Raw genomic sequence first — 24,402 nt, 5'->3', positions numbered from 1 at the left:
GCTCCGGCGGGGCCCGGTGGCCACAGCCGCCTCGCGCCAGCCGCCCGCCCGCCCGCCCAGGCGCGGCCAGCTGCGAGCGCCGTTAGCGCGGGGCCCCAGGCGAAAGGCGTCGCGCTCCCTCCGCCGCCCTGCGCGCCTCCTCGGGCGGCCCCGCCCCCGTTCCCATCCCCCTCGCGCTCACCTCCGGGCTGTGCCGAGCGCGAGGCGGAGCGAGGCGCCCGCCGCTGCCGCCACCGCCGCCGCCGCCGCCGCCGCCGCCACCGCCGCGGTGCTGAGGGGCGAGTCTGCCCCCCGCGCCGCCGCTGACAGGAGGACCGCCGCGGGCTGCCAGTGCTCGCCGGCCGCGAGGCCCCGCCGAGCCCGACCGAGGCGCGGATCCTCCGCGGCGCGTCCGCGGGCGGCGCGGTCCTCACCGGAGACCACGGGCACGCGGGCTTGACCCCGAGGTGCGCCGCGCCCCTCAGAGCGGCAGGTAAGGACCGGGGGGGGGGGGAGCAGGGAAGAAGGGTCGGTGAGGGTGAGGTGACAGGGGCGTTCGCTTGCGACGCCTCAGTTGCGGGGGTTGGGGCGGGGGCGAGCCGGGTTGAAGTGCCTCCGGTGTCGAAGACGTGAGGAAGGCAGGCTGCCTCCGAAGGTGGGACCGAGGGCGGCTTCGGAGGGCTCCGGGGTTCGGCCACTTGGCTGTCACCGAGGTTAGTCTTGATATTTGGTACCTGGAGAGAGTCTTGGGATGACGGGGACCGGGATGAGATGCGGGGCAGATTGCTAAACGTGGCAGGGAATGCGGTGCAGAACGAGTTGCAAAATGTGTCCCTGAATGCAGCATAGAAGTAGTTGTGAAATGTGCCAGGTAAAGGCTCAGGATGGGCTGGCCTCCGTGGCGTAGACATGCACGGTAGAAGTGTTATTAGGAATATTAATAATTCCTTTGGGGAAGGAGGTGTAGTATAATAAAAGACTAATAGGGCTCTTTGCTACATATTCTGTCATAGGAAATCAAGAGGAGCTGTGATAAGCATTTTTTTATATAGTACCCACGTGAAAGCAAAAAAAAAAAAAAAAAAAAAAAAGGCAGATTGTCTGGTTGTGAGGTGGGAAAGAAAAAATACAGGAGCCAAAATCATTTCAGGTTTTGTCATCAGCATGTAGAGCTTGCTGATTGTAGCCTGTCTTTCTGTTCCAGGTGTGGAATGTTTAAAATGTTTCTCATAAAACATAAACAATGATAATTAGCACTAGGAAGAAGATTGGACGTTTTTCACTCTCTCTTCTGCTCCTCTTTAGGGAAACAAACAAAACCCCCACAAACAATAAGACAAACCAACCAACCATCCTGACCATAATTGTGTGTTCAAGATCGTTAGCCAAAGGGAACTATTTTTCATCTGTGTCCCTGCCATGGCTTTTACACAGGTGAAAATAAGTGGAACGAGGAAAACAAAACAATACGGTGAACAAAAGGGATAAATTTTCAGGCATTTGAAGGGTTGGAGCCAAAAGCGATGTCAATGGTTAATTGCAGAGACTGGCAATAGTGAAATATTCTGGTATGTTCTAGCTGTTGGGATGGGATGGTGAGATAAGATAAAAACAGAATACATTAAATTGGCATAAAAAGCAACAACATGGATACTGTAGATGTAGTGTTCCTTGTAGCATTTGCCAGGTAAATTGTCTTAGGAATGTGAGCACAAGACAGAAACAAATGAAACAAATATTCCTTTTCTCTCTTCCTCGATCCCTCCACCTCCATCTTTCTCTCTAAATGTGTGTGTGTGAGTGTGTGTGTGCATTTGTGTGTGTATCTACATGCTGCAAAACATTGTGACTGCCATTTAAGAACATCTGTTTTGAGAGAATTGTCAGAACATACTGGAATTTCAAAAGTAACAAAAGATGGCTAGATGAGCTATGTGATATAACATGTATATACACCGAGTGTCTATGTTACTAAAACAAAAGCAGAAATACCTGATCTGTTCCCTAGGTTGTATTTAATTATTGATGAAATTTAGTGTGTTATGTTGAATTCTTATAAATTGAATTACCTGGTTGAATATCGTTCTTACTATAGTAATTTGCCAGATAATACAAAAATTGATACTGATTGGCTTCGCCCTGGTTCCACGATCATTTATTATTATCATTTCCTTCAAAAACAAAATTGGATTTTCCTTGATTTATTTGAACTTTAGTCTTTTCTGTAGATATTTCCTTTACCTCGAGGCTCTGTTGAAGCTAAAGAGAGAAGAGGGCCAGAAGAGAATAAAGAGCAGTTCTGTTGGGTCTTCCTGTTTTGTTCTGACTGTAAGCCATATGTACTGCCACCCCCTACTGTCTGGAAGAAGAGGTGTTGCAGAGCCTGTTCTTTTCTTGTTATCACTGCCCCCTTGTGTAAGGGAAGAAATTGATAGCTGGCTGCACTTGGGGAAACAATCTTCAGATTGTTCTATATCATTAGAGTGGTTGTGTAGATTTATTAATCACTTGTTTAGAGTGCAGAGCTAGAAACATAGATCTAAAATTTGATGTTCCTTTTAAATAGTATCTGATATTAGTCAATTCAGATTGCTAAGAATGTTTACACTTATGTTCAGGAACATGGTATTCTGTTACTTCTAGTAGTAATTGTATATATTTATGTAGCACACACTTTGTGCCAATCTTGTACATTGTTTATACTGTTACAAAATCCTATGAAATACATATTGTTATTTCCATTTTACACATGAGAAGTGAAAAACAGATCAATTTGCCAAAGATAATGTAGCTGAGATGTGGAAACACTGTTTCAGTTTAGAAACTCTGGCTCCAGACTCTGTTTTTCATCAGTATACTATTTTGTCTTTGCACATTAGTATTGACAAGGCATACTATGCTTAAAATGCACATGTCCATCATAGAGCAAATACTATTAGATGTGGATAAACCTGCCTAAACATATGCAAAGAGTAGTTATAGTAGAACATTTCTCTTAGGAATTTGTTTTTAAATTTGCTTTATGTGATTACAAGCAGTAAGTACTATTACTCAGGACTTTTCATGTGATCAAAAAATATTTATAGTAGTGTTTGCTTTGAGGGGGATCTTTAGAAATAAAAGGTTACTTTCAGGTAGTTTGATACACACACACACACACACACACACACACGCACGCACGCACGCACGCACGCACGTGCGCGCGTGTGCGCACGTGCGCACGTGCCATGTTTCTTTAAAAGTACCAGTAAAGCTTTACTGCTAATTTTATTTGGAAAATCAAGAAGAAATTATTATTTTCCCTCCATATTCACATTTTATGATCTCTGTTTATTTAAAAATATGATTAGCAAAAATGGATTAGATCTTTATGAATAATCAACTCTTCCAAACAAATGTTTGCTCCGAATGTTCTTAACACTTAAACCATTATTTTGTAGATGTTGATTACATATGAAATATTTACAAAAATGAATAAAGTACAAAGAATAACAGTGTAGTCCATGTTCCTCATACACTTTCACTTGTTTTAGGAAGTGGACTATTGCCTCTCACAATTGTGATAATTATTTTCTTCTCTTTGCCAACCTGTTTCTGTCATTCTTTTCACAGAATTTCTTCTGATTATATTATGAATCATATATCTCATGTAACCAAACACTCTTTTACCCTAATATACATTTGTTGGTATTATGGGATTTAACATATTTATTATGGACAAAATTTTCAGGATATAAAATTATATACTTTAGTATATTCAACAATAGGCTCAGACATGCTCTGAATTTGTATTGATAATATTCTACTTGCAAATGTAATTTGGTTTGCATCTTTACTGTAAAAATTTACAACCAACATTGTTAAACCTTAATTGGTTATTTCCTTCTTCCATCATTAACATTATTTTTTCTTTTGAGACAGGGTCCCCATATGTAGCCCAGATTGACACTGAATTATCCTTCTGTTTCTGCATCCCTGGTGCTGGTATTAAAGGCATGTGCCACCTTGTCTGGCTGTTACTAATATTTCCTCACCCGGGGATGCTGGAGTGTAAGCCCAGGACTTTGTGTATACTGGGCATGTGCTCTACCATTAAGCTACACTCCTAGCCCCTCAACATTGATTTTTTACCTATGCCATGCTAGCTCTCCTTCTTATAGTTGACTTTATTCCTTTAGTATTTTCTAAATAATTATGAATTATTTTGAATGAAGAAGAACATAGACTCTAAACAGGAATATACTAATAACAGAAGTTCCGAAAGGGAAATACTGGGATGGTTGAAAACTTACTGAGTATGTAGTAGAATAACTATACGTAATAATGCATAAAGTTCTTTCTTTGTCATATTTCTTTTCTTTTTGAAATACAGTTAAAATCTGAGACAGAATAGTTGGACACACGAGTTGAATTATGGTGGACTGAATTCAGAGTCCCCCAAAATTAAGGAGAATATTTTCACTGATAGCATCCAGATTTTCTTTCAAGGACTTAGAGCAAGCTGCTACACATGGTGGTTTATTATTCTAGTACTAGTCTGAGCAAGGTAACAAATACTGGAAGCTAGCTTAATTATTAGATATTTCTCTTTTTTCTGTGAATTATTATTGGTTACCATTATTATTAACCAGGAACATCATCATATTTGCTTAATATGCCTGCAGTCATCAAATACTGTTATTGGTGGAAAGATAGATCATACTGTAAAGATAAATTGTTTGTGCTTTATTATATTGTGAAGACTATCTCAGTTTATTTGAATTGCATGTTTTCTAGTAACATACTAGTTGAAAATTGCTTAAGATTAAAAAGAAAAACAGAACAAGGAAATAAGGTGATGATGGAGAGTATGTATCCCTGGTGAGTCTCTTGAAAAAATTATGGATAGAAGCCTTAAAAGCTTAAGGCTTAAGGGAGATATTTTCTATTTTGAGGTCATTTTCCTCTTAGAGGACAACTTACCGTTAGTCTTTAAGATCGAGGTTATTGTAGATGGAGAACCAAGAACTCAATATCTGAGTTTTAGAAAGCTTAAGCAGGTAGTAGATGTGGAAAAAGTATGGACTTATTACTCTAGAAAGTTCTAAATAATTGTAGTACCATAATTATTTCTGGAAACACATTTCTTTTTGTTAGATCAATTTACTTTTGTTTTGTAGTGCTGGGCATTAAACATGGGGCCTTGTGTGTATTAGGCAAGTGTTTTTCCATTGAGCTATATTTCTAACACCAAGTCAGTTTATTAAAAAAAAATCATTTGAAAACTGTGTTTGTGGATGTTGAAAGTATCAAATGAGTTGATTATTGTATGGGCCACACCAAAGTATCTTGCTGTGTTCAGCTTCTGTTTGCCTTTTTTTAGTTGATGATAAACATGACCAAGCTTAAGAGACAAAAGAATTAGGTCGATGCTAGTCTTAATTATACTTTATTTTTTTTTCTTCCCATAGAATCAATTTCTGTCTTTTTTTCAGTTATGGTAGACAGAACCTTTTTTTTTTAAATTTATTTTATTTTAAAATTTCATTCAGTTCTACATATCAGCCATGGGTTCCCCTATTCTCCCCCCTCCCCTTACCCCCAGCCCACCCCCCATTCCCACCTACTCCAGGGGAAATCCTCCCCCGATGACTGCGGTCAGCCTGGTAGACTCAGTCCAGGCAGGTCCATTCCCTTCCTCCCAGACTGAGCCAAGTGTCCCTGCATAAGCTCCAGGTTTCAAACAGCCAACTCATGCAATGAGCACAGGACTTGGTCCCACTGCCTAGTTGCCTCCCAAACTGATCAAGCCAATCAACTGTCTCACCTATTCAGAGGGCCTGATCCAGCTGGGGGCCCCTCAGCCTTTGGTTCATAGTTCATGTGTTTCCATTCATTTGGCTATTTTTTTTTTCAATAATTGAGTAAAACCAAAATTTATTATAAGCCACAGTCGTCCTAGGGACCTCCATGCTATATATATAGCCTCCATGGTTTTATGGATTGTGGTCTGATTGTTCTTTATTTTATATCTAGAATCCACTTATGAGTGAGTACATACCATGACTGTCTTTCTGGGTTTGGGTTACCTCACTCAGGATGATTTTTTTCTAGTTCTATCCATTTGCCTGCAAATTTCATGCTTTCATTGTTTTTCTCTGCTGAGTAGTACTCCACTGTGTATATGTACCACATTTTTTTCATCCATTCTTCCGTTGATGGGCATCTAGGTTGTTTCCAGGTTCTGGCTATTACAAATAGTGCTGCTATGAACATAGCTGAGCATGTATCTTTATGGTATGAATCAGCATTCCTTGGGTATATGCCCAAGAGTGGGATGGCTGGGTCTTGAGGTAGTTCGATTCCTAATTTTCTGAGAAACTGCCATACTGATTTCCACAGTGGTTGTACAAGTCTACATTCCCACCAACAGTGGAGGAGTGTTCCCTTTGCTCCACATCCTCTCCAACATTGACTGTCATTGGTGTTTTTGATCGTAGCCATTCTGACAGGTGTAAGGTGGTGTAGCTTGAGTTTTTCTGCCTTGCCCACAGTCAGGACAAATCTCTGTCACCTGCCAGTCCCACAGCCGCTCAGACCCAACCAAGTAAACACAGAGACTTATATTGCTTACAAACTGTATGGCCGTGGCAGGCTTCTTGTTAACTATTCTTATATCTTAAAGTAACGCATTTCTACAAATCTATACCTCGCCACGTGGCTGGTGGCTTATCGGCGTCTTCACATGCTGCTGGTCATGGCGGCGGCTGCAGCCAGTCCTTCTGCCTTCCTGTCCTTTTATTTCTCCTCTCTGTTAGTCCCGCCTATCCTTCCTGCCTAGCCACAGCCGATCAGGTTTTATTTATTGACCAATCAGAACAACTTGACATACAGACCATCCCCCAGCACAGCCAAGTGCAGACCATCTCAAACACCTGCACTCAGGCCCATGGTCCTAATCATCCTCTATATGGACCTGCTGGGTAACGCCACAAGGAACCCAAGAAGGGCTCCCACAGGACATACATTAACATCCCACAGCAAGGTGGTATCTCAGAGTCGTTTTGATTTGCATTTCTCTGATGATTAAGGATGTTGAGCATTTCTTTAAATGTCTTTCAGCCATTTGTGATTCTTGTTTTGTGAATTCTCTGTTTAGCTCTTTAGCCCATTTTTTAATTGGACTGTTCAGTATTTTGATGTCTACTTTCTTGAGTTCTTTATATACTGTGGAGATCAATCCTCTGTCAGATGTGGGGTTGGTGAAGATCTTTTCCCATTCTGTTGGCTGTCTTTTTGTCTTACTGACTGTGTCTTTTGCCCTGCAGAAGCTTCTCAATTTTGAGAGGTCCCATTTATTAATTGTTGTGCTCAGGGTCTGTGCTGTTGGTGTTTTATTTAGGAAATGGTCTCCGGTGCCAATGCGTTCAAGAGTGCTTCTTACTTTCTTTTCTATTAAGTTTAGTGTAACTGGATTTATGTTCAGGTCTTTGATCCACTTGGACTTGAGTTTTGTGCATGGTGACAGATATGGATCTATTTGTAATCTTTTACATATTGACATCCAGTTATGCCAGCACCATTTGTTGAAGATACTTTCTTTTTTCCATTGTATAGTTTTGGCTCCTTTAGACACGTCCTTTGAAGTGTCTTTTTATTAGAACTCAAGTTAATCTGATGTCAGTCACCTAAACCAAGCATTTTAGTCAATGATCTTGGTGTGTTAAAAAAAAAAAAATTCAGATTGCCTAGAAGACATCTGTATTCTTTATGTACCTTTCTTTCATAGGTCCCTCCACACTGCTGCCAGAGTGATATGTATGCCCCCCTCTATATGTATGGTGGTGGTGGTGGTGGTGGTGGTGGTGGTGGTGGTGGTGGTGTGTGTGATTTCATACACATGAATGTGAGGTATACACCTGTACATGTAGAGGCCAGAGGAGGACAGTGGATGCTTTCCTCTATTGCTATCTTTATTCTTTTAAGGCATAGGATTTCAATGAACTGGAAGTTTGCTTTTTGGCTAGGCTAGCCTGGCCAGCCACCTGGTCATTTAGCTTTCAAGATCCATCTGCCTCTGTCTCCCAGTGCCGAGGTACAAGTGCATGCGGCCATACCTCCTATTCTCTAAGGGTGTGGAGACTCAGACTTAGGTCCTCATGCTTGCACAGCTTTTTACCCACTGAACTGTCTTCCCAGCCCTAGTGTGATAGTTTTAAATGTTTAGTTGATCATTTTACTATATTCAGAAGCTTTCAGTGCTTCTCATCATAGAAAAGATCAACTGAGAACTCTTTAGCAACCATATGAGGTAATTCATGGTCTTTTTCCTGCATCCTCTTTTGACTTATTACTTGCCATATTCGTTTTGAAGTTATTCAATAATTCTGAATTCCTTTAATACATAATCTCTTACATTTTCATACCTTTCTATATAAAGCTGTCTTTGCATTGGACTACCTCTTCCCTTTATATTGTTCTGTAGGCAAATTCTTCTTAATGTCTTGAACTAAACAGTATCTTTTGAGTGAAAAGGTTATTCTTACTCACCTAATTGGGTTTGAGTGTGTTGTTCTATCTTCTCCCTTTGTACAGGTAAACATATTTAATAATTTATGTGACTGTTTCATTGCTAGTCTGTTAGATTCCTTGAAGCAGGACCCACTTTTCATCTTTTCTTTTGTGTCAGTATAGTCAGTACATAGTGGGTACTCACTGTCCACTTACTGAGGAAAGATTGTTTTAGTTATGCCATTGAAACTTCATCCAGCTGGGTGGTGGTGGTGGTGGTGGTGGCGGCGGCGGCGGCGGCGGCGGCGGCGCTGGCGCAAGCCTTTAACCCCAGCACTCAGGAGGCAGAGGCAGGCGGATCTCTGTGAGTTCGAGGCCAGCCTGGTCTACAGAGAGAGATCCAAGTAAGGCACAAAGCTACACAGAGAAACTCATTCATTGCCAGGTGTGGTGGCACATGCTTTTAATCCCAACATTTGGGAGGCAGAGGCTGGGGAGCTATGTGAGTTCCAGGCCAGCCTGGTCTACATAGTGATTTCCAGACCCACCAGGGATGATACATAGTGAGACCCAGTCTCAGGAAAGTATAAAAAGTATCCACATGCATATACCTAAATCTAAGTATTCAGACTAATAATTAGACTGTAATTAAAACTGTCCCTAAAGATAACTATATTTTGTACTTTTTTTATGTTTCCTGGGGTGGGGGCAGGAGGAAGATTAGAAGGTTCACTGTGTGAACTTGAGCCAAATTACTTTCTGTATGTATTATAGAAATTAACCAACTATAACCTATGGGCCAAATCCAGCCTATCACCTATTTTTATGTGTCCCGCAAGCTAAGAATAGTTTTTAGATTGTTTTAAGTGGTTGAAAAAATATTAAAAGTGTAGTTCTTCATGATGTGAAAATTATAAGAATTCAAATATCTATGTCCATAAAGACAAATTTATTGGAACATGCTCATTTGCTTACATATTGGCTGTGGCTGTTTTCAGGTCAACAGCAGAATTGAGTAGTTGCCATAGAGACTGTATGGCCTACAAAGCCTAAATATTTACTTCGTTAAAAAAAAAAAAAAGTTAGCCATTCCTTATTCTATTCCAAAGTCTGTGCCCTTAATGTTCCTTTAATGTTAGGGGTTATATATGTCTATTGAAGGTTTCTACAGAAAATACCTATTTATTGAGGAAAAGTCACTACTTTGCCTTAGTACTGCTTACTTGAAAAGCCCCTATTGTACTTCCTTTATAACATTCTTATGTCTAACTCTAAAGTTGGATTCTGTCCCAAGCAGTGGCCACACCGTTAATCCCAACACTCAAGATACAGAGGCAGGCAGATCTCTGAGTTCCAGGCCAGCCTAGTCTACATAGAGTTCCAGGTTAGCCAAGGCTACATAGTGAGAATTGTCTAATTTAAAAAAAAAAAAAAAAAAAAGGAAAGAGGACTGGAGAGATGGCTCATCGGTTAAGAGCACTGGCTGTTCTTCCAAAGGTCCTGAGTTCAATTCCCAGCAACCACATGGAGGTTCACAACCATCCGTAATAAGATCTGGTGCCCTCTTCTGGCCTGCAAGCATGCATGTAGGCAGAACATTATATACATAATAAATAAATAAATCTTTAAAAAAAAATAAATAAAAAATATAAAAAAAAGGAAAGATAGTAAGAAAAAAAAAAAATAAGTATCCAAAGCAGAGAGGAATTTGGAATATAGAATAGTTTTCTCTGCTTAGATTTCTGTTTCTTGTGTATTTTCCATAAAAAATTTTTATGTGTATATGTATTTGTCTTTGTTATACAGATACCCTGTGTATAAGGTTTGAGTGTGCATTAGTTAATTTGGGAAAATTGGAGCGCTTCTAGGGTGTGTCATTTTCTTAGATATTTGTTGACTCCTGCCACGTGTATGTCCTGATTTTCACTACTATTCTCTTTCTTTCAATTAAGGGTAGAAATTTCTTTTCTTTTTGGTATTTTTTGAGACAGGGTCTCACTGTGTAGCTCTGGTTGTCCTGGAACTCATTATGTAGACCAGGCTGGCCTGGAACACAAAGACATCGAGTGCTGGGATTAATGGCATGTGCTTAGAAGTTTTATAATTCAGATTTCTGTGTCCTAGATATTTCTTCCACCTCTGAAAATTATACTTAAAAACAAGTAGCATATTAATTAGTATTTTCATTTTTCTAAAGTTTACTGTTGATATTTTACTGTTTTCCTTTTGTGGCAAAGGCACTGTGAAGAAGATTTTATATGATTTATATGTTCATTTAAATGTTTTATTCAGAACATTTTTTGCGTGTGTGTGGTACTGTGCATTTGTGTGTTTACATATGTGTGGGCAGGTGTGTGAGTGTGTGTGGAGTGCAGAGGTTGATGTTCAGTCTCTTTGATTGTTTCCTGCTTTGTTATATATTGAGGCAGTCTCTCATTTGCACCTGGATCTTGCTGATTTGGCTAGTTTAGCTAACCAGCTTGCTCCAAGATATTTTCTGCCTTCCCAAAGCTAGGAATTACAAACAGGCCACTCTGCCTGCGTGGAATTTCCCTGGGTGTTGGAGATCTGAACACTGCTCTTCCCGCTAGCATAGCAGACACTTTACCTGTTAAGAAAGCTCTCCAGTCCCCATTTGTTCATTTTTATAAATATTAGCAAGTATAGCAGACATAAAGTTTACAAGGAAAAGTACATATAAATAAGAATGATGGAAAACCCTTACTTGTTCCAAATGGATTTTTAGAGCAGTAGACACACATTTCTTCTTCTTAAATATCATATCAGCATATCTGGTCTTAAAAATAGACAGGAAGAAACATGGCTCTAGTTTTCTTTTCTTTTCGTATTTCTTTCTTTCTTTCTTTTTTTTTTTTTTTTGGTTTTTCGAGACAGGGTTTCTCTGTGTAGCTTTGCGCCTTTCCTGGAACTCACTTTTGAGACCAGGCTGGCCTCGAACTCACAGAGATCCGCCTGGCTCTGCCTCCCGAGTGCTGGGATTAAAGGCGTGCGCCACCACCGCCCAGCCTCTTTTTAAGCTCTCATTTTCTTGTTGTCACGGAAGCCCCCCTTTCACTGTGGATCTTTTTTATAATAGATTATATTTATTGAACTTGGAGATGGGATCAAGTATGTAGATAATATATGATTTAGTCATTTTAGACTTGGAGAATCTGCTTCAGATCTTAGTATTTCTGCTTAAATGTGTCTTTTTAACCCTTTGTTCCTAATCTTGCATGGGAGAGGGAGAGTGTCCTAGAAATTTCTAGTTGCTGGTTTATGAAAGCTTAATAGATGATTTGCTATGTTCTAGAAATCCGTTTCTGTTCCAATTCCATGAAACTGCAGAGTTCTCTAGGCTTGTCAGCTGGGTGGTGGTGAAGGTATTTAGGTTTGTAGACCAGTGGAATGAAGACTTATTAAAGCACATAAACAAATAACCATTGCCAACCACCTACACTCAAATCCTGCTTCAGCATTCATCTTCTTTCTTCCTTTTTTAGGAGTTTAAAGAAGAGGAGAGACTGCTTTTGAAAGCTGTTAGATATTTCTAATATTAGAAAGAGACAATACTATTTAAGAATCACTGTTCAGTTTAAGAAGCCTTAAGTGGAATATGGTTGTATAAGCCTGTATTCCTAGTACTCAGGAACTTGAGGCAAGAGTTTGAGGCTAGCCTGCACTACATAAGGGCCTGTCTAAAATAAATACAACAAAACAAAAAAGCAGCTTTGACTTTCTGCAAAGAGAGACCAATTGTGTAGTAGAAAGAACATGTGTTACGATTTTAAATCAGCAAAACAGGTGTGAATTATTGCTCTGTCACTCACTAGCTGTGAAGGTCTTTTTAAAAACTTACCTTTAGAGGGTTTTATGGTGATAGAATTAAATTATCGAAGTGAGAAAAGCCACGCTGTTTCTTGAAACAATGAAACTGACATATTTTCCCTCAGTTTGGTCATGTAAATGTTTTCAACTTTTACAAACATCTTTCCTTATTTTTTGAATAATGTGAATTTTGCTTCTCCCACTACCCACCAGTGCTCCAGGTTGATAGATTTTGTAGTTGTTGTTTTTCTAAACAATATAGGATTAGATGAGGTGAACTGTTTAGAGGATTTATTTCTGTAGTCTTTACTTAACAGTGACAACAATAATAAAACAAAGGACTTGTCTATCTGCTATATAAAAACATTCTGAAAAAATTTTGTTCTTTCTATAGTATGGATAGTTGTTCAGAATCTCAATTTTAGTTTGGGGATATAGCTCAGTAGTGGAACACTAGCAGGCCCAAGGCCCTAGGTTCAATTTGCAGTAGGAGAGGGAGGTTTTGGGAGAGGGAGATGGAAAGAGGGAGGGAGAGGAGAGGTGTAATGATGATCTAAATTAGTCTATTAGTAATAAAAACTCAGTTGTCAGATGTGGGGTATAAACCTGAGTGATCAGAGAATCGGCAGAGAAGCCACCAGTGACCTCCCCTCTCTCTCCTTCCTTGATCCAAAGGGCCATGACTCTTTCTAATCCCCTCCCTACTACTTCCCATGTCTTTCTATATGTCCTGGGTCCTCCAAAACCTCTGTGGCTAATTTTGGTCAGCTAGTATTTAGCTCTGCCCTCTGATTCAAGGTAAACTTTATTGGCAGTCTTGGGAGTGTCAGAGTGCAGTCAAAATATCCCACAACAGAGAGCAGAGAGGGAGAATGAGTCTGCACAAATCAATATCCTTGTGCTAGTCATAAAATAAAAAACAGTTTGTTTTGGGCCGGCAGTGTTTCTCAGTTAGTAGTTTGCCTAGTGTGCATGAAGTACTAGCTTTGAGCTCCAGTACCACTTAACCAAGTTTGCTGGTACAGGCCTATAATCCTAGTACTTGGGAGACAGAGGCAGGAGGTTAAGAACTTCAGCGTTTGAGGTTATGCTTGGCTACGTAAGAAGTTCCAGTAAAGTTTGTCTTGAAAGTATCTCATTTAATGCCCATTGGGAAAGACCACTTTTATGCAAGTTTGGTTCCCATTTATTGTTGTGCATCTTAAAAAATGATTTATTTACTTTTATGTGCATTGGTGTTTTGCCTGAATTCATGTCTGTGTAAGGAGGTAGACTGCCTTGTGGGTGCTGGGAATTGAACCCAGGTCCTTTGGAAGAACAGCCAGTGCTCTCAAACATCTCCAGCCCCTATTGCTCCACATTTTTAAAATAATGAACTTTGTAAGGACTCTTCATCTTTTTAAAAGGTAATTTATCTCTGAATGTGTCAAAGAAGAATTGTTTAATTGTTAACAACTGTTAATTGTTACTAACTTTAATGAACAATGGGTATTGTTCCATTTCCCCCACTATTCTGCTTTTCTTTTTTTAAATTACAGAGTAATATATCTGAATGTAACTATTAAAATAAATAAACAAGGGGTAAATAAAATGATAGTATTTTCCTTTCTTAGAGCCTTCCCTTTTATATTTACACTCCTTTTGGCAACAAACATTAGCTGATATTTGGATATTTTTCAGTGTCTTTCTCTTTGTTCAAAAATATATAAGCAAATATACATACATTTATAAGCTTTTTAAAAATAAAGGATATTATTTACTTGCTCAATGACTTGCCTTCTTTATTTAACCATCTATCACAGCTCTCTATTCAGTAAATGGAATTCTAATTTTAAAAAGCTGAGTACTTAGTGTTCATAGCACCATCATTTATTGTTCTATCTAACTGATGGATGGTAAGATTGTTTCTTTTTTTTTTTTTAACTGATATTATTAACTATTAGGGCTGTTAGTCCACTATTTTGACTGGAGAAGCAAGCATTCTGAATAAAATACTAGCAAAATAAATCCAGAAGTGCATTTAAAAGACAGTATATCATGATCAAGTAGGTTTATTCTTGGGAGACAAGGACATTAAAATATTAATATCTTACTAAATGACCAAAGTTGTAAGATTGAAAAAATTACATTACTGTCTTAGGGAGAGTTGGTAGGTTTTGTATTTGTAGACAATGCCATGAGCATGCCTGCCCATGAGAATGACAGTGTAGTTTTATACAGTTCTTTGGTCTTGAAAGATGATAGACCAGTATTTATTTTGGAATCTTTGGGGACATTTTGTTTTCCTTTTCCCTGGCCTTGCTCTTACTACTGACCTTTGGTTGTTAAAGCCTGATAGCATTGGCAGTACAGACACATTAGCATTTCAGAAACTGGGGTGGATGATGTGGGTGATAATCCTAGGACTGGTCCTTTAAGATACCATATATGCTTGCATCAGGTTTAGCAAGCACTCTTTTTTTTCTCTGTACAGATTGGAAATACTGGCCTGAATCCCCCTTTTAAAGATTTTTGTGTGTGTGTGTGTGTGTGTGTGTGTGCTTATTGGCAAAATTGTGTTCTGTAGAATGAGTATTTTGAAGCCATTATTCAGGACTGTTCTTGTGTTTACCATCCATTCTGCCATTTGCAGCTCTAGGAGTGGTGGGTTCTGGACTGTTTTCTACACATGTACTGTTAACATGCTTACACACCCTGAGGTTATCAAGTCTAATCCTAAGAACTTTATCTGATTTATATTGTGAGAAGCCCGTGTTGCCAGTTCATCCTTTATTTCTTAGACTCTTATTCTTGACTCTAAAGAACTCTGTAAATTTCCTTTGGGATCCCCCAAATCCCTTTTTTCCCCTTAATTTTGTAAAGTTCAACAATTTTCCTGAAATACATTCTTTTGGTCATTATGAGTTAATATTGTCAGAAATAATTGTCCTTTTCAAAGATGTAGCAGATCTGAATTTTTTTTAATTTTAGAAAATAGTCTATGAATTACGTTTTTTTTCTCCTTTTACTCTGTTCCTTTAATTTTCTTTGGGGGCTCCTGTCATCAATATACTTAGTTTTCATTTACCCACTTAGAGCTTTTCCCTTTTAGTATTTCTTGCAAATCTTTTTGAGTTTTAAGACTTTATTCTTTTCTATCATATGCTTTCCTTCCTTCCTTCCTTCCTTCCTTCCTTCCTTCCTTCCTTCCTTCCTTCCTTCCTTCCTTCCTTCCTTTCTTCCTTTCTTTTTTTATTTTTATTTTTTTGTTTTTAGAGACAGGGTTTCTCTGTGTAGCTTTGGTGCCTGTCCTGGATCTCACTCTAACAGAGAACCACCTGACTCTTCTTGTGTTTTTGAGATATGGTTTCTCTGTGTAACAGCCTTGGCTGTCCTGGAATTATCTTTGTATACCAGGCTGGCCTCAAACTCACAGAGGTCTGCCTTCAGAGTTGCTGGGTTAAAGGCATGTGCCATCACACCTGACTCATTTACTTTACTTTTCTTTTCTTTTTATACACAAATAATTTTTTTTCTGTTTTTATGAGACAGGGTTTCTCTGTGTAGCTTTGCGACTTTCCTGGAACTCACTCTGAAGCCCAGGCTGGCCTTGAACTCACAGAGATCCCCTTGGCTCTGCCTCCCGAGTGCTGGGATTAAAGGTGTGTGCCACCACCACCTGGTTCATTTACTTTTCTTAAGGGATTAACTGTTTTTACTTACTGTTGTTTTTCCCCCCTTTTATGTTGAATTATTTTCTGAGTTTTGGTACCTTATTATTATTTTTTTAAATTATGATTTCTGTTGCTCTCTCACGTCTTGTGTTTTTTTCTCAAGATATTTTAGATCCTTTTAAAATGGGCTGTCATGTTTTTGTTCTGCTCTGCAGAATAGGTCCTGTCATCTGTAGGTGTTAATCTGTTTATAATGACAACTGTGTATGGAATTGACCCTGATAACTTCTGTGACATTTTTGTTTGAAATTAATTTTTAAAATCTTTTAGAGTGTAGCTGGGCCCAGTCCAGAAAAGCCTTTTCAAACTTCACATAGCTTTTCTCTGTTTTTTTCTATAGTGTTAAAAAATATGACTTTGAGATTTCCTGGCCTTATTCTCTCTAGTTGAATCTGAACCCTTTTTTTCTTGCACTCCTGTCCAACCCCAATTTTTACCTCTTCATGACCAGGAATCTTCCTCTGTGCCTTCTAGAGCTGTCAGTCATTTGTAAAACTCTTTTTATTTTTTTAATCTCTTTTCCACTTCATCTCCCTGCTGTAACTGAATATATAGCTCTCATTCTAAAGGCATGTTTTTCCCTTTGCAAGCTCTGTAGTCATGTCTTCTCCTACTGAGACAAAGATAGTCTCTTGGTTTCTTCTTCCTGTGTGTGGACAACTTCTGGACTCATTGTCACTTTCCTGCTCCTCCAGTTGCAATTACTGATGACTTCAGTATCTATGCAGAGGATCCTACTGATACACTTCTGCCACTTCTAGGATCTTGTCCTTGTTTTAGCCATTCATTTCTGTGTTGTATGCTATACAGATAATTTTGAACCCTGGGTGCATCTGTATTGTCTGAGAAATTTTGAAAAACCACAGATGTCTAGGACTTACTTTTGTTTATGGGGACTTAGTTTATGGGAGATGTGATCTAATATGTTAACAATTTTCCGGATGAATTTAATGTGCAACCAGGATTTAGAGCCATGCCTCAGAACTTATCAATCACAACTTTCCATAATACCGATTTATACCTTTTTGTTTATTTGACTCACTTAATAGTACCTGCTCTTCTTTTTTCTTGCTGTGCTAAGCCATTCTGACCAAAAGCAACATGGGAAGGAAAGGGTTTATTTGATTAACACCAGGTCACAATCTATGGAGGACTTCTCAAGCCGGAGAAGTCAGGACAGAAACTCAAGGCAGGAATCATGGAGGAATGCTGCTTACTGGCTGGCTCATTTCTTCATGGTAAGTTAGCTTTCCTGTATAGTCCAGATCCACATTTCCTAGGGATAGCTCTACCCACAGTGGGATGAGTCCTTCCACATCATCATCAGTCAGGACAATCTCTCATAGTAGTGACCGCAGGCTAGTCTGATCTGGACAATTTTTAACTTGAGGTCCCTTCTTCCCAGATGACTGTGTTGTGTCAAATTGATGGTAAGAACTAACCAGCACAGTACACAGTAGCCTTAATTCTTTTACCTTATCGATACCTTTATACTTCCCCAGTGCTGGAATACAAGTGGATATCACCACACTTATAGTTATGTGGTGCTGGGTGGGGGGTGTCTATCCTGGGGCTTCTTTCATTCTTAGCTGTACCCTTAGCTCCTAATAGTACCTTTTCATTTATTACCCTTTCCATTCTATAACACTCAACTATCTTTCACATCCTTTTCTGCTAGCTGGATTCCAAGCCTGTCATTATAGTTGTTCTCCTGAATCTATTTTCAACCCATTTGAATCCTTGCCTTTGGTTGTTCTCACATAGTAAAACATAATACCAGTTAGTACCAGTGTTACGTTTTATAATTGTATACTTATAAGTAACTATTGCTGGAGTAGAATAACTTTGACAACTTTAAATTATTGCTTAATCTCCAATAACTTTAAAATTAATTATTTAATATTCTGGTTCTTTTATATTCTTGTTCACTTAAATGATATTTTTTCCTTGAACTCAGATTTCCAGCATTTCCTTTCTATCCTCCTCCTCAGCACTAAGAAAATAGAAATAATCTTCTTTTCACCTGCGTCTTTACCAGTGTTACTATAGATTAACCATCTTTTCTTCTTTTCACTTGTCCACTAGAGTCCATTTGCCTTCTCACCTTTTCAAGGACATTGCTTCTGTATTTTTCTCTTTTCCTTTTCTAGACCACTGCTAACAACTAAAAAAACATTCCCATTTCTTCAGTTTTAAAGAAACTCTCTCTTGATCATCTCTTTCTAGCTACCATCCTTCCTCTTTTCTCCCATTTATACTAGATGTCACAGAAGTGAGTTATTTTACTCTGATATTTCTCTTTTCACAGCTTTCTGCTAAATGTATAGTTAAATGATTCATTGGTAAATTGATAGAGTTGGCCAGTCATCACAATTTAATTTTAGAATGTTTCTGTCACCTCAGAAAATTTCCTTTATCTTGTTGCAATCAACTACTGTTCCTAACTCCAGCTCTAGGCCATGTTAAACTGTGGATCATGATCTCATATGGGCTTACAGAGTGAATGTGAGGATCATGAAACGTTTGATAATAGTAAGAAAGTTCTGAACATACAGCAACCAAAAATGAATCAAAAGCCAATGTGTAATGAATCCAAGATGATTTTGGTAGGGCTTGCTCATTGTATTACTTTATTTTAGCCTTGGTTTTGAACATGCAACTTGCGCATTTTGGAGTGTACATGCCATTAAGGCATACAACTCCAGTGAACACTGCCTGACATCTTAGCTAGAGTTGATATTGTTGTATGTTATGATTTGTGGCTTCCCCTCCCCCATATATGGTTTTCTGTACCCATAGAAAACAGTAGTTTAATTTTGGGAAACAAAGACTTTTAATGTTTTTCTGCTGTCATTTTTCAGCACATTAACAGCTCAGTGTTGTATTTCAACTTAGGCTGCATTGTGTTAAATGTTGATTTTAAAAATTGTTGAGTTGTTGATGTATTTTGGTTTGGAAGAAAGATGGAATTTCTAACAATATCTGAAGTGGGTCTAAACACACTTTTGCCATTTTATACTACATATTTATGTAAAATGGTGTTTTCAGCACTGACAGTTATAAAATAAAAATATTGATCAACTAAGAAAAAATGCTGAAGATATGGTATATCATGTAGTATCAACTATTCAGCCAAGAATTAATTATTTTTGTAAAAATAATTAAGCACATCCATCTCAGTAGCTACAATTTTGCTTTTTTCTTTAATAAATGGTAAAATTTTATATATGCCAAAGAATTATCTTAAACTTCTTCATGATTTATCATGAAGTGTTTGATGTGTATTACCTACTTTAATCACCTGTACACCTGGGGTTGTGTAAAGTTTTTCTGGGTTGAAAAGGGATCATGAATGGAAAGTTTAAGAAACTGCTCGAGTAAACACTGTCTGCTTTTTGTTTTTATAACTGGCATTCGGAAATCCATAGTATACAGTTTTGTTTTACAAATACAAATCTAATCTTTTGCTTCTGGCTTCTTTGCCTTAGCGTGTTTTTTTTTTCTTTCCAAGACAGGGTTTCTCTGTAGCTTTGGAGCCTGTCCTGGACTAGCTCTGTAGACCAAGCTGGCCTCGAACTCACAGAGAGATCCACTTGCCTCTGCCTCCCGAGTGCTGGGATTACAGGCATGCGCCACCACCGCCTGGCTGCCTTACTGTGTTTTTAAGGTTAATTTGTGTTGATCATGTATCAATATGTCATTTCATTTTCTTGATGAATATTATTCCATTGTGTAATGTACCATTTTGTTTATCCATTCACCAAATGGATGTTTGAATTCTTTCCAGTATTTGGCTTTTATGAATAATGATGTTGTGAACATTCATACACAATGTTAATGTGGATAAATGATTTAATTTCATTTGGGCCCATTCCTAGGATTGGAATTCTGGCTTTGTGATCAGTTTGAATTACTTTTTGGTGTTAGGTAAGGATCTAAGTTTATTTCTCTGTATATCGACATATCTAGTTGCTCCAGAATAATTTTTGAAAAGATTATCCTTTCTTCCATTAAGTTGTCTTTGTATCTGTTGAAAACAAGTACCTGGGATAATACGGAGGAATCATTAACACTGGCTGTTTTACTGCCTTGAATTTCCTGCTAGATCCTCAGATAATCAATTAGTTCATTGCCTCCTCCAGATAGGACCACTGTAACTCCAGAATAATAGAGACCCTGCTCTCTCCCAACAGGTGCCACTGGGATGGTTAAATTATCTGAAGTCTGCAACTAAGTTAAGTCTTGTATTTTAGTGGAAACAAAGTTGCTGGTTTTCAAGACATTCCCTACCTTGATTGAACCACATTTTGGAGGATGCAAATGGGAAGAAAGAGAATAGCTCCAGGAGAAAATAGCAAAGGCATGAGCAGTTCTTCTGCAGTTAACAATCCCTAGTATCGATGAGTAAATACTTCTTTGTTGTCTGCTTTTGGATGGCTTCCAGAGTATAGAAAAGTCAGCTCTCTCTATTTTGAACTGTTCCAGTCAGGCTTCCTCCCCCATCTTTTCACTGAAATTGCTTATCATGGTTATCAGTGGCTTTCACATTATTTAGTCAGTGGTCCTTTTTTAGACTTGGTTTTGCTTGACTTATTTGCACTATTTGGTACACTTGCTTACTTGTGCTGGCTAGCTTTATGCCTACTTGATACAAGTTAGATTTATCTGAAAGGAGGGAACTTCAATTGAGAAACTGTCTCCATAAAATCCAGCTTGCAGGACATTTACTTAATTATTGATTGATGGGGGAGGGTCCAGCCTATGGTGGGTAGTGCCATCCCTGGACTGCTGGTCCTGGGTTCTATAAGAAAGCAGACTGAACAAGCCATGGGGAGCAAGTCAGTAAGCAACACTTCTCCATGACCTCTGCATCAGCTCCTGCCTCCAGGGTCCAGGTTCCTGCCCTGTTTGAGTTCCTGTCCTGAGTTCCTTCAGTGCTGAGCAGTGATGTGGAAGTATAAGGCTTTTTTATTTGGAAATAAGCCCTTTCCTCCCCAACTTGGTTTTTGGTTATGGTGTTCATCACAGCAATAGTAACCCTAACTAAGACAGTTATTATCTTTTTCTTGAAATCCTAACTTCTATGTAGTGGGTAGCCATTCCAGCTTTGGTCTGGAAGTTCCAACCCCCATTGAAGTTTTGGTAACTATCACGCCCACAAGGCAGGGCCAAGGGAGGGCCTGGAGACCCGAGATCAGGACGTGCCACGCACTTTTGAGGGCTGGGAGCCTGGAAGCTAGAGGTGGACGGAGGAGAGTTCTCCAGAGAACATCGCCGGACTACTCCTGCGTCTTTCCCAGAACCCTCAACCTACCTATTCCTTCATTTGTAAGTTACGCCATTAAATAAATCTCCTTTTAACTATGTGGAGTGGCTTTAATAATTTCACCAATACTTCTAGGATTTCCACTATTTCATGTGTTGTATGTTCCATGTTAGTGGGCATCTTTTGTTTATTTGTTCTCATCTTTGTAACTTATTAAACTTTCGGAATGCTCTATAGAAATTTTATCTTCTCCTTCTTAAGACATTGCTTCCTCTGACACCCTCTTAAGTGATGCTGTAAGACTTTCCTGTAGGTCTCAAACCACTGGAGCTGGAGTTAGAGAAAGATGTCCTTTTTACTCCTCGTGGGCAGCATTGAGGTCGTTCTCTTCTAAAATTCTCAGGCTTTGAACTGCATGTCATCAGATTATATTATTTACAACCCTAGCTGATTGTAACTCCTGGTTCATTCCCTATAATGAGTTTGATTTTGGTTATTTAGAGTTAGAACAAACTTCGCAAGTAAAAGGCTCAGCTCTCCACAAGATTGATCTTTATGCTGATACCAGCCAAAAGTCTAGAGACTGACCACTCATAATTTTTGGCCAGTGGACTACAAATTTGAGGGTTCTTACCATCTTCTTGGGTTTGATAATTCATGAGAACAGTTCAGAGGAGTCAGGAAAGCAATGTGCTTATAGCAGTAGTTTCATGGTAGAATCACAGATTTAAGTCAGAATGAGCTGAAAGAAAAGGTATAGAGGGTGGGAGAGATTTGGTATCTTTCCCCTGGGGAGTCAGGGCAAATCTTCTTTCTGTCACATGGATGTTTGACAGTACACACACACAGTATTGCCAACTTGAGAAGCTCCCACAAGCCTTAGTATCTAGTGTTTAAGGAGATTTCATTATGTAGGCATAATTGAATTATTGGTCATGGATTGAACTCAGTCTGTAGCTTTTCTCTTTATTCTGGTCAGGTTGATATCTCATGGCTCAAAGCTGCAGCCCACCAATCACATGGTTGGTCTTGCTTGTGTAGCCAGAACTCGTTTGAGTTATATTGTTACCATAAACTGTCTAGGAGCTACTGTTAATCCTACCATGAATGAAAAAGATATTTGAATCACTCAGGAAATTACCAGGATTTAAAGACTAGCTTCCAGGAACTGGCAGACATGTGTCAGCCAAATTATTACCCAGAGTCACCCTCTTTTATTTATTGCTCTCTTTTTCTTAGCAGTACTATTTCTTACATTAATCCTTGGTAATTTTGATCATGAAATATTTTTTCAGCATTTTGATCTTTCAGTATTTTGAATTTAACTTACAGAAATGGTGTGATTTTCCAACTTAGTCATTCTTTATTAACAACTAAAGAATCCTCATAATTTCAGTTTTATGCATCTTCCTGTCTACCACTTGTTTCTTTCCATCTTTCTCCTTCTAACCCCGATTTACAATCTGTTAACCCTACGTGGTTTTCTAATCCGTTGATTCTACTGCTGTTCATACAGTCTCTCAGTAGCCTTACTCCCTTTCTTATTTGTAAGGTTTGTAAACCTTGTAAACCAATCCTAATTATCCCAGCATACAACCCTTGATATTTTCTTTAGAGAAACTTTGTTGTTGTTATTTCTTAGTAGTGTTGGGCTTAACTTAGGGCCTTGCAATATGAGGCAATTTCTGTACTATTGAGTTAAACACTAGGCTCTCAAATTTCCTTTCTTGATTCATTGTCCTTACAGAGCCAAAACTGCATTCCTGTTAAATCCAGCTTTCCACTTTTTCCATTCCTACACCCATATAGCTGAATGTGGTTAGTGAGAAGCATACAACATTACTGATTGGTTTTATTTTAAATTCATGACCACAAACCTCAAGTGGGACCTTAATCCTTCCAGGTAATCATGTTATATAGTGCAGGAGTAGGGTGGACCATTTTTTTTTTTTATGGTTTTTCCTCTCACCTTACACTTTTAACACTTTCCATCCTTCTCTTAACTAATGCCTCTTCTTCATTTTTTTTTACTGAAAAAGTTGAGAGCAGTCCTCTAGAAGCTACTTCTAGGCATTTACTAATGTTTACATCTACTTATGGTGAAGAAGTACACACACTTCCTTCTATAGGTAACCATTTCATTTGTGCAGTAGATTCTATCTCCTGATGCCTATTTAAGAACAGATACTTAAGCTAGGCACATGCCTTTAATCCTGGCCCTCGGGAGGTAGGATAAGGCAGATCTCTGAGTTCAAGGCCAGCTTGGTCTACATAGTGTGTTTTAGGACAACCAGGTCTATGTAGAGAGAGACTCTTGTCTCAATAAAATAATAACTGAATAAATATAATAAAAAGGAATGCTATTTCAGCAATTCTTTTCTAATTAACTCATTCTCATCAAACATGCCACTTCTTTCATGTTAAAAAGACGCAGTTCTTTTGACCTCATTTGTCCCTCTACTACTAATTTTGATGTCTAAAAAATTTCTTATTTTGTGTGTATGTATAGTTATATGTGTTTACACGAATAAAAGTGCACATGCACATGTTTGTGGAGGCCAGAGCTCGAGTTAATTTTATTCAGTGGGTTATAATCTTTTCTGTGACTTTCCAGTGCTCTAGTTGGTTCCTGTTGGATCAGTGGGATGGCTCAATTTGATTTTTCTATTATATGTACCCTATTATTTCCAGCACTTTCTTGCTTTCTAGAACATGATGCTCCAGGCTCAGCTACATTCCTGTCCTGTTTTATTTTTATTTATTTATTAAGTATACAGAAGAGGGCGCCAAATCTCATTACAGATGGTTGTGAGCCACCATGTGGTTGCTGGGAATTGAACTCAGGACCCCTGGAAGAACAGTCAGTGCTCTTAACCTCTGAGCCATCTCTCCAGCCCGCTGTCCTGTTTTATAATCTTATATTTCTCCATGGAGCCATAGATTTCTTTTTCTATTTTAATTAAGGTATGACTTATAAGGAATAAAATGTAAATAAAGTAAGGTTTTGTTTAATGAGTTTTCACAATTGTATACACTGTCTTAGAGCTTGTGATGAAACACCATGACCAAAAAGCAAGTTGAGGAGGAAGGGTTATTTTGGCTTACACTTCCATGTTACTGTTTATC

General features: G+C 38.7%; 1 protein-coding gene across 8 annotated transcripts in view; it reads left to right on the top strand.

Annotated features, from left to right (window-relative positions):
* The first annotated feature begins 407 nt into the window (after positions 1 to 407).
* Positions 408 to 24,402, top strand: part of Tanc2 (tetratricopeptide repeat, ankyrin repeat and coiled-coil containing 2) — a 326,078-nt gene continuing 302,083 nt past the window's right edge. For 7 of the 8 annotated variants that reach the window (XM_028865155.2, XM_028865161.2, XM_028865160.2 and 4 more), the window contains exon 1: positions 408 to 472. The gene's annotated coding sequence lies outside the window, so the exon portion shown is untranslated. Of the gene's footprint in view, positions 473 to 631; positions 693 to 24,402 lie in introns of those variants that run through there. The other variant, XM_028865152.2, reaches the window with a different exon arrangement.

This window comes from Peromyscus leucopus, chromosome 8b, assembly GCF_004664715.2.
Source record: "Peromyscus leucopus breed LL Stock chromosome 8b, UCI_PerLeu_2.1, whole genome shotgun sequence".
Classification (NCBI taxonomy): Eukaryota; Metazoa; Chordata; class Mammalia; order Rodentia; family Cricetidae; genus Peromyscus; species Peromyscus leucopus.
Note: the sequence above shows the minus strand (reverse complement) of the source record. Positions and strands in the feature narration are given on the sequence as shown.